The sequence below is a fragment of the Chinchilla lanigera genome, unplaced genomic scaffold, assembly GCF_000276665.1.
Source record: "Chinchilla lanigera isolate Chin_1 unplaced genomic scaffold, ChiLan1.0 scaffold00094, whole genome shotgun sequence".
NCBI lineage: Eukaryota > Metazoa > Chordata > Mammalia > Rodentia > Chinchillidae > Chinchilla > Chinchilla lanigera.
The window spans coordinates 3,613,268-3,621,824 of NW_004955495.1; the positions used below are offsets into that span (position 1 = coordinate 3,613,268).

The 8,557-nt window shown below is 59.5% G+C and overlaps 1 long non-coding RNA gene across 1 annotated transcript in view; it reads right to left on the reverse strand.

Moving 5' to 3' along the window:
- The window catches only part of LOC106146760, a 10,311-nt gene extending 2,262 nt beyond the window's left edge, over positions 1 to 8,049 (reverse strand). Inside the window, exons 1-2 of the long non-coding RNA XR_001231335.1 lie at positions 7,936 to 8,049; positions 1,023 to 1,198 (exon numbers count right to left, since the gene is read on the reverse strand). This is a non-coding gene — a long non-coding RNA (uncharacterized LOC106146760). The remainder of the gene's footprint in view (positions 1 to 1,022; positions 1,199 to 7,935) is intronic.
- Positions 8,050 to 8,557: the final 508 nt, after the last annotated feature.

Genomic DNA, 8,557 nt, shown 5'->3' on the forward strand with positions numbered 1-8,557 from the left:
AAAAAAAAAAAAAAAGAAAAAAAAGGGCTAGGGGTGTATGTAGCTCACTGCAAAGGCCCTGGATTCAATCCCCAGTACAGAGAAGCAGCAGAAGGAGAAGGGAAGAAGGAAGAGAAAGGGGAGGGGGAGGACGAGGACGAAGAGAAAATCCACCCTCTGTGAGTTCGTTCAGGGCCTGGAGCCCTGGGGCTTTGGGGGGTCAGCAGCCACTCTGTCAGTTCTCCCACCCCACCCCCTATGGGCCCAAGGACAGGAGGAGAGACAGACAGGCTCCCCGGGGGCGGAGACCTGCTCTGGCCTCTCCCCAGGTCCCGGTCCTGCAGGCTGGCTTAGGCTGGGGGCCCAGTGTCCTCGGAAGGGCTCTGCAGCTCGTAGGAGGGGTGGGCGATGGGATGTAGGGGCTTGGAGCTGCTGCCCGAGGCCACCCTTGTCCATTGTGAGGACAAGAAAGGAGGACTGTGTGGGTTGCCAGCGGGCCAGCCTAGACGCGCCTGAGCCCACGCCCGCACACGCTCCGCCCGTGTCTGCCCCCACCCGCCACCCGCGTGGCGACGTGCGTGTGCACAACGGGTCAGGGCCCACGCACCGCCCTGGTGGGCCCGAACCTGAGGCCAGGCGGGCGCCAGGGCCGGGTGAGGAGTTGGGCCAAGGCCGTGTCTGGGGCGGGCGTTCCCAGGGCACCTGGCAGCCCCTACCCGAGGCTGAGGGTCTCTCTCTGTGCCCCTCTCCCTGTCCCTGTCCCCTCCCCTTGGTCCCTGACATCTGGGCAGGTCACCGTGGGATCTGGCCTCCCTCTCTGCGGTCCCCCGCTGTGCCGCAGGGCCAGGCGGAAAGCCAGGTCTAATCTCCATCTGGTCCCCACGGCCCCTCAGGGCCAGGGCCTAATTCCTTGTGACAGCTAAGCTGAGGGACCCCGGTTGCCAGCAGCCAGCCTCGGATTTACACCCTCCCGCCACCTGCATCTAAAAGCCAGGGCCTGCAGCTCCCCTGCGGCGGCCCCCCGGGGCCAGGGTGCGGCTTACACTGGGCCAGGCGGGCGATCCGGGCGTCCAGGGTGCGAGGGGGGCGGCGCAGCGGGGCCAGCGCGGGCCCCAGGCGGTGGCTGAGTAGCAGACCCTCGCGACAGATCCAGATGGACAGCACGGAGCTACAGAGCACGGAAGCCAGGGCCGCCGCCTTCCAGCGCTGCATCCTCTGCCTGTGGGCACAGGGTGATCAGCCGCCGCCCTGCGTCTGTCTGTGTCTTTGGTGACAAACGGGGTGCCGGGCGCTGCGAACAGTGGGGCCCCTGCCTCCGAACACCCCATGCTTAATGATCATTAGTAACATCGAAATGATTCATCCGGGAACCATGGAACACGATGGTGAGGTGTTGCCAGAGACAGGGCGGGCTCTGTGCCAGGGTAATGCGGAGCCACGCCCATTTCAGGGTCCCGGAGTGTTTTCTAAGGAGCCCATGATAGAGCCCAGACTTGAACAAGGGTAGGAGTTGGCCAGGCATCCGAGCGTAGCGTCTAGGGTAGGGAGGGAGGGCAGAGCAGTGCAAAGGCCCTGAGGCCCAAGCCAGCTGGTGTATCCAGCAAGTGGAGGGCGGCGAGGCCTTCCAGCAGGTGGCGCTGCAGAACAAGGGTGGAAGGAACCCGGGCTGACATGGCGCCCAACTGTTTATGTCTTTGAATGACTCCCTGTCCCTCTCAGGGCCTCAGTTTCCCCTCCAGGGGGATAAATCTGTGCTCCAAAGTGGGCAGCGATGGAACAACGCTGCGCCAACACAGAGTGCCACCCCCGAGGCCTTGGCACAGGCTGATCACCCCTTCTAGTCCCCTCCCACTCCGGTTCCCCTTCCAACAGCGCCTCCTCTAGGAAGCCCACCCTGACTGCCTCCCCGCGTTCCCCAGCAGTCCGGGACCCGCGCGGGGGCTCCCTCTGCGCCCGCACCACCACTGGTCTCCCCCGCCCATGAAGGCAGGGGGTACTCGGCGCTGCGGCTGCCGGGCAGCGGGGTGCTCGGGCTCGCTGCATACAGGAGGTGTTTAATAACTGCCGCGCATCGCCCCTCCCGGGCCCGGATGCTCCCCGCGCCGGTGCCCCGGCCGCGTTTACATTCCCGCCGGCCGCCCGGGGTCTCGGAGCCTGGCCGCCCGCCCGGCGTAAACATTTACAGCAGCGCTGAGCTGAGCGCCGCTGCAGCCGGCAGCCCCCGCAGGGCGGGCTCGGCCGGAGCCGCCAGCGCCCCCACGTGCAGGCCGCGCGCACAGCGTTCGTTAGCGCGCGATTTGCGATTATTTGCATGGGATTTGCATGGGCCGCGTGGCGGGGGTTCTACCGCCTCCTCCACGCGGCCCTCCTCCCTCAGGGATGCACAGGGCGGCGACACCACCAACAGTACCGGGGGCAGTTTAATTATGAAGCACCACTGGTGCGCTGGCCGTCAGAAAGGTGCTTGCATCTCCATTTTACAGCCGGGGAAACCGACGCACAGAAGAGCTGGGGGTTTGCCTCTATTAGTGGTATTTGGTATCGCTTGCGGGGTGAGCCCTGGCCCTCCTGCGCGCTAGGCAAGTGCTACACCCCCAGCCTGGAATGGCTGGTTCTCTGGTTTTTTCACTGTTGCTGGTGTTCGGGGATGAGCTTCCCGACGCGGGAGTAAGCAAATCCTGGGCCGATCTGCAGATGTGATGAGGCGAATTGGGGAATGGGGAGAGAGGCTCAGCGGACTCCCTAGTACGAAGCAGGTGCTTCGTAGATGCTTGCAGAAGGAAAAAGGGAAGGAAGGAAAGAGCGCGGCCCTGGATGGCTCAGATCCCAAGTTCTGTTCTGGGAGGCAGGAGCCCAAGTTCAAGTCCAGCCTGGACAACTTCGCAGCAACACCCTGTCTCAAAATACAAAATAAAAGGGCCTGGGATGTAGCTGAGTGTAAAGGCTCTGGATTCGATCCCCAGGACTGCAAATAAATAAATAATAGAAATTTTAAATGCCAGGGTTCAAGGTCTCAGTGTGTGGCCCTCATCCAGCATCAGGCCCATTACAGAAGCCCATGCCGTTTACTAAGCGCTAACTGTGTACCAAGCCCACAGATATCAGCTGTTGGGTCTCTTTTGTGCTACTGATAAATCCACACATGCATCCATTCAGCCACCTAACGTTTATTGAGCACCTGTGATGTGCCAGCTGGAGGACACCGTGGGCCCAAGAGGGACAATATGCAAACATACTAAGCAGGACGGAGCCTGCACAGCGCAGGAGCCAAGAGGCCTGTGTGCCTGGAACAGAAGGAGCTGGGGGCAGCGAGGAAGTGGGGGAGGTGGGGAGGGGACCGGAAGTCCTGGCACTCATGGATATCCAAAGCCAGCACCTGCGCATTTAATAAGCACCTACTGTATGCCCAGATCCACTCTACAGACCTACCCCATGTTAAAGCCTTTCAGTCTCCCAAGAGTCCCAAGGGGCAGCAATAGCCATATCCTCATTTTACGGACTGGAAACAGAGCCAGGCATGGTGCTGCACACCTGTAATCACAGCACCCCAGGGGGAGAGGCTGAGGCAGGAGGATCCCCACAAATCTGATTGCCACTGTAACCCAGGCTATTGTGAGTTATAAAATAGTCAGTTCAAGGCCAGTCTCAACTACATAGCGAGACTTGTCTCAAAAAAAAAAAAAGATGAAAAATTGTGGCTCACAGAAGTAATGTTACTTGCCTAAGGTCACAGAGCGTGGGTTTGAATGCTGGCGGCGGCCTGGCCGCCGGGAAGGAAAGACAGGCAGGGAAACCCGCCCAGACCTCACTGGCCCACCAGCACTCTGCTGCCCCCACACCTGAGTCTGGGCCTGGCTTGCCTCAGTTTCCCCGTGAGGTTGGAAGAGACTGAGTTCTGATTGTTTGCACTAAGGGTTTAACGGGGGCGGGGGGTGAGGAACCAGCCCCAGCACGGCCTGGCCACAGCCTGACGGCCTTGGGGTCCAGACCCCATGCAGCTCCCGCAGGGGACAGGAAAGCGGCAGGCTGGGCCCAGCAGTGGCGGCTGATAAGCAGCCTTAACAATGGCCTTTCTGTGCGGGGGTCACCCGACTGGTTTGTCTATGGCACCGACCCGGCAGGAGGGGGAGGCGCAGGTGTGGCTGAGGACACGGGGGGGGGGGGGGGGGGGGGGGGGGGAGTCCAGGGCCACCCGTGCTGCCGCGTCAGGGCCTGGGCGGTGGTCCCGTCCCTTCTGGGGACAAGGCCCGCAGGCTGGAGAATTCCCGCCGCCCAGGCCCGGAGCACCTCTTTCCTCCAGCCACACCAGCCTCAGTGCAGCGAGAGGGACCTAGGCCAGGTGTCCGCAGTCTCTGCAGGGACCAGGGGGAGGGAGGAGAAACAGGTTCAGAGAGGGGCCTCAAGTAGCTCTCAGTCACACAGCTGCGAGATCTTCACACCGGACCCAAGGAAGGGCACGGAGGGTGAGGGGGTGTGGGTGTTAGTGATACAGAAAATGGTGTGCATTATCCTTGCTCCCAGGCGATGCCTTAGGGCCGCAGCAAGTCCAGGCCCAGGTGCCTTCACTCATGGAACTACCTATTTCATGGCTCCTTCCAGGGAGAGGAAAAAGGTGAGGGGATCTATCTTTCCATCTAGTCATCTCTTCCACTTTGGGGGAGCTGGGAATTTGGCTTATCCCCATCTGGCAAACTCCTATCCATCCCTCAAGGCCCTAACTCTTATAGCCCCTCCACTAGACAGCCTCGCCTGGTCCTCTAGCTGCACCTCCTTCCCAGGTGCCCAGCCCTGCCATCATAGTGTCTGGGTCCATGTCATCTTCCCTTTCTTCTCGCTCATGATCCTGTGGTGACTCAGTTTCTGGATCTGCAGCCAAAGGGAGATGCGAACCACCACTGGAACACCAGGGAGGCCTTGACTGCGTGGGGACTCATGGCCACCAACAGGCAGAGCCAGAGGGACGTGAAGCCAGGTGTGCGCATGCGTGAGCAGAAAGGCCGCCGTGCGTCTGGGAGTGCGCATGCGCGGGGCTCTGACCCGCCAACCTCAGATCCTGCTTTTACGTGGGTACCAGGCTCCCCGGGCCTCAGTTTGTCCATCTGTACAATGGTCTGCACAGGGCCCCGCCCCTGTTTGGAGAGCCATCGAATTTGATGAACTCCTGCTGGGCTGGGGGACAGCCTGCAGGCCCAGGGTCACACGGATGGGGAAACTGAGGCCCCATGAGCAGCGGGACTGGGCCTGGGGTCTAGGCCTCTCTCAAGACGAGATTCGAGGGCTCCACAAAGCAACAAATTCCACAGCCCACAAAAATGTGGCCCCTCCCTCGGAGGGCCCCAGGGCCTGGCCCCACACCGCCAGAGGCTGGGGCAGCTGCAAGCTGGTGACACACATCTGGGGCAAACCAGGAACATCTGGCCAGCACAGATGTTTCCACGCAGTGTCTGTGGGGGCCAGAGGCCAGGCTCTGGGGCGGCTCTGGATACTGGGGAGAGACAGAGACACCCTCAGCCATCCCTTCCCGTCCTGGCCAGGGGAGGGCGCCCAGCCTGCCGTCTTCTCCCCAGCCCGTAGAAACTGAGTGCCGCTCAACTGCTAGAACCATTGCTGGCTCCCCACTACTCTGAGGGTCAAGTCCCTATGCGTAAGCTTGTCTCTGGGCCTGTCTGCCAAAGCAACGGGTGGAGTCTGCCAGGTGCTTGTGAAAAATCATAGTTGGTATAGTGGCCCATGCCTATAATCACAGTGCTTTAGGAGGCTGAGGCAGGAGGATCTCAAGTCCAAGCCCAGCCTGGATGATTTAGTAAGACCCTATCTCAAAATTAAAATAAATAAATAAGGGCTGGGGGGTGTATATCAATCTGAAGGCCGTGGGTTTAATCCTCAGTACTGGGGGGAAAAAAGGTATGAATTATTTTGTTCCATTTGGTAAATGTACTGCCAAAACAAATACTTTTGTCCCATTTGGCAGATGGGAGAACTGAGGTCCAGCGAAGTGAGGTGACTTGCTCAGAGTCACACAGCCCAAGTGGCTAAACCAGGACTGGAACCCTGCAAACTCCCAGTCATTCCTCAAAGCCCCAGTTCCAATAACCCCCACTCCACATTCTTAACCACATAGCAAATGGCTGCTGTACCTACAACAGCAATAGCAACACTAATACCCAGCAATGCTGCCTCAGTGCTAAGTGCTTCCCCTACAATCAGTCCCTCTCACAGTCCCCGAAAAAGATGTTGGCAGCCTTGTTGCTACATGGGGAAACTGAGGCTCGGGGAGGTTAAATGATTGCTCCAAGTCACACAGCAAAATAGCTTTAAGCCAGGGTTTGGCTCTCAGTGACTCTGCAGCCACTTCCAGAGAGCCTCCTGACTGAGAAGAGACATGAGGGAGGGTGTTAGGCCTGCTGTACGGAAGCCCAGGGAGGTTAAGAGGTTTTCTCAAAGACACACAGCAGAGTGGAAAAGCTTATTGGGTCCGCCTGGGCTCTGCTTTGAGAGATAATAAAGACAAAACAAAGGCAGCAATTTCAGCAGTGCCTGGGGGGCCAGGGAGGGCTTCCTGGAGGAGGTGGCTCCTGAATGGCCATGTGACAATCTGAGGAGGGTGTTCCAGGCAGAGGGGACGCAGGCCCAAAGGCTTGGAAGCGGGACCTTGCCTGTTGGATGTTACCAGCATGGCTGGAGCAACTGCAGCCCTGGGACAATGTGGGGATGCAGTCAGAGGTCAGCTGGCGGAGGCACGTCTGTCATCCTAGCACTCTGGGAGGCTGAGGCAGGAGGATCCCAAGTTTGAGCCCAGCCTGGGCAACTTTGCAACTTGTGAGATCCTGTCTCACAGTAAAGAATAAAAGGGGCTAGGAATGGAGCTCAGTGCGAAGGCCCCGGCTTCCACCCCCAGTACTAAATAAAGGAAAAAGAAAAAAGAAAAAAGAAGCTAACAGGCCCTTGGAGGCCCCGCAGGACAGCCTCAGCCAGCTCCGGCACTCAGCAGGCAGCTGTGTCAGGGGGTGGGCTGTTGTGGGCGGCCCGGCTTCCCAGGCCCTGCGGTCGGCCTGTAAAATTCCCACCTTGACCACACAGGGTGGCTGGGGGCCCCATGCACCTGCGGCCGGCGGGGGCGGCTGGGGGTGGGTGACAGGATCAGGCTAATGAGGCCTGGCACGGCTGAGCAGCTGGCACGGCGCCCGGAGTGCAGCTCAGGAGACGCGGGTCCTCGGGGAGCAGCCAGCAAGCCGCCGCCTGGGGCAGCTGGCCGGCTGACCGCAGGGAAACCGAGGCACAGGGTGCCAGTGAGGCTGGAATCACGCCGCTGACCAAGACGGGCAGTCCCACCCCAGCGCGTCTGTCATCTCTGCAAACTCAAATCAAGCGTCGGGCCCCCGCAACACGCTGTGCGGTCCAGACCCGTACGGTGCTTCTGCTGCAGACCTCAGTTTCCCCAGAGAGAGGGCAGCTACGTGCAGTAAGCTGGGCCCTGCTGTCTCATTTCTTCCAAGGCGCACCTGGAGCCTGATTTCTTCCTTTCTTCTTTTTTCTTTTTCTTTTCTTTCTTTTTCTTCCCTTCCCTTCCTTTTCTTTTCTTTCTTTCTCTTTCCCTCTTTCCTCTCTCTCTCTTTCTTTTTTGAGACAGGGTCTCATTACGTGGTCCAGGCTGGCCTCAAATTCCTGGCAGTCCTCCTGCCTCAGCCTCCTAAGTGCTGGGATCACAGGTGTACACCACCACCATGCCCAGCTCTGAAGCCTGATTTCACTTGGATTGGATGAGGTGTCTGGTCCATGATCCCAAACAGCCCTGCCAAGAGGGTCCCCGTTTCCACATACTCCTCACTCAGGATTCAGGCACCCTGCAATCAAGCCCCACCCACCCCCGCTTTTCCCACCCTCCCTGTGCATGGGTGTCACCCGGGCCAGAGCACTGCGTTCAGGAGCTCACAGAAAGAAAACCTTCCACCCTACCTGCCTCAGTCTTGCCAGCCGTGAGACAGGGAGCCAAGGCTCGACTCCTACCGGGTGGGCCTGGACACTGAGGCAGGAGGAGCACCATGAGTTCAAGGCCAGCCTGGGCTACATAGCCAGACCGTGTCTGAAAAAAAAAAAAAAAAAAAAGACCTCTATCTGCCCCTCATGCCCTCTTTGGCCTTGAGCTCTGGACCTCCTGTCTCACCCGGGGGGACCCTAGATGCCCCTGCCTCTGCCTCTCTAAGCCCCTCAGCAAAGACAGCCCGGCCTCCATGACGCGGGGCGCCTCAAGGCCAGCGCCTCTCCCTTCTGTGTCCCACCCATGAATCTCTTTGGCCACCCTCACGGGTTCTTGCTCTGCCTGCCTTCCAGAACAGTCTCTGTCTGTGCCACACTCACCAGTGTACATTGAGGATGCCAAAGCAAGCCACCCTCTTTCTGCCTCCAGACCTTCCCATGTGTCTTCCCATCACCTGGGACATCCTTTCTTTTTCCTACTTAGAAAACTCCTACTCATCCTTTGCAGCTCCAGCCCAAATCCCCCTCTGGGAAGTCTACCCTGATCTTCCTACCTTGCAGTAGAGCCCCTGCTCCTCACTCTGGGCTGCACCAGCTCTGT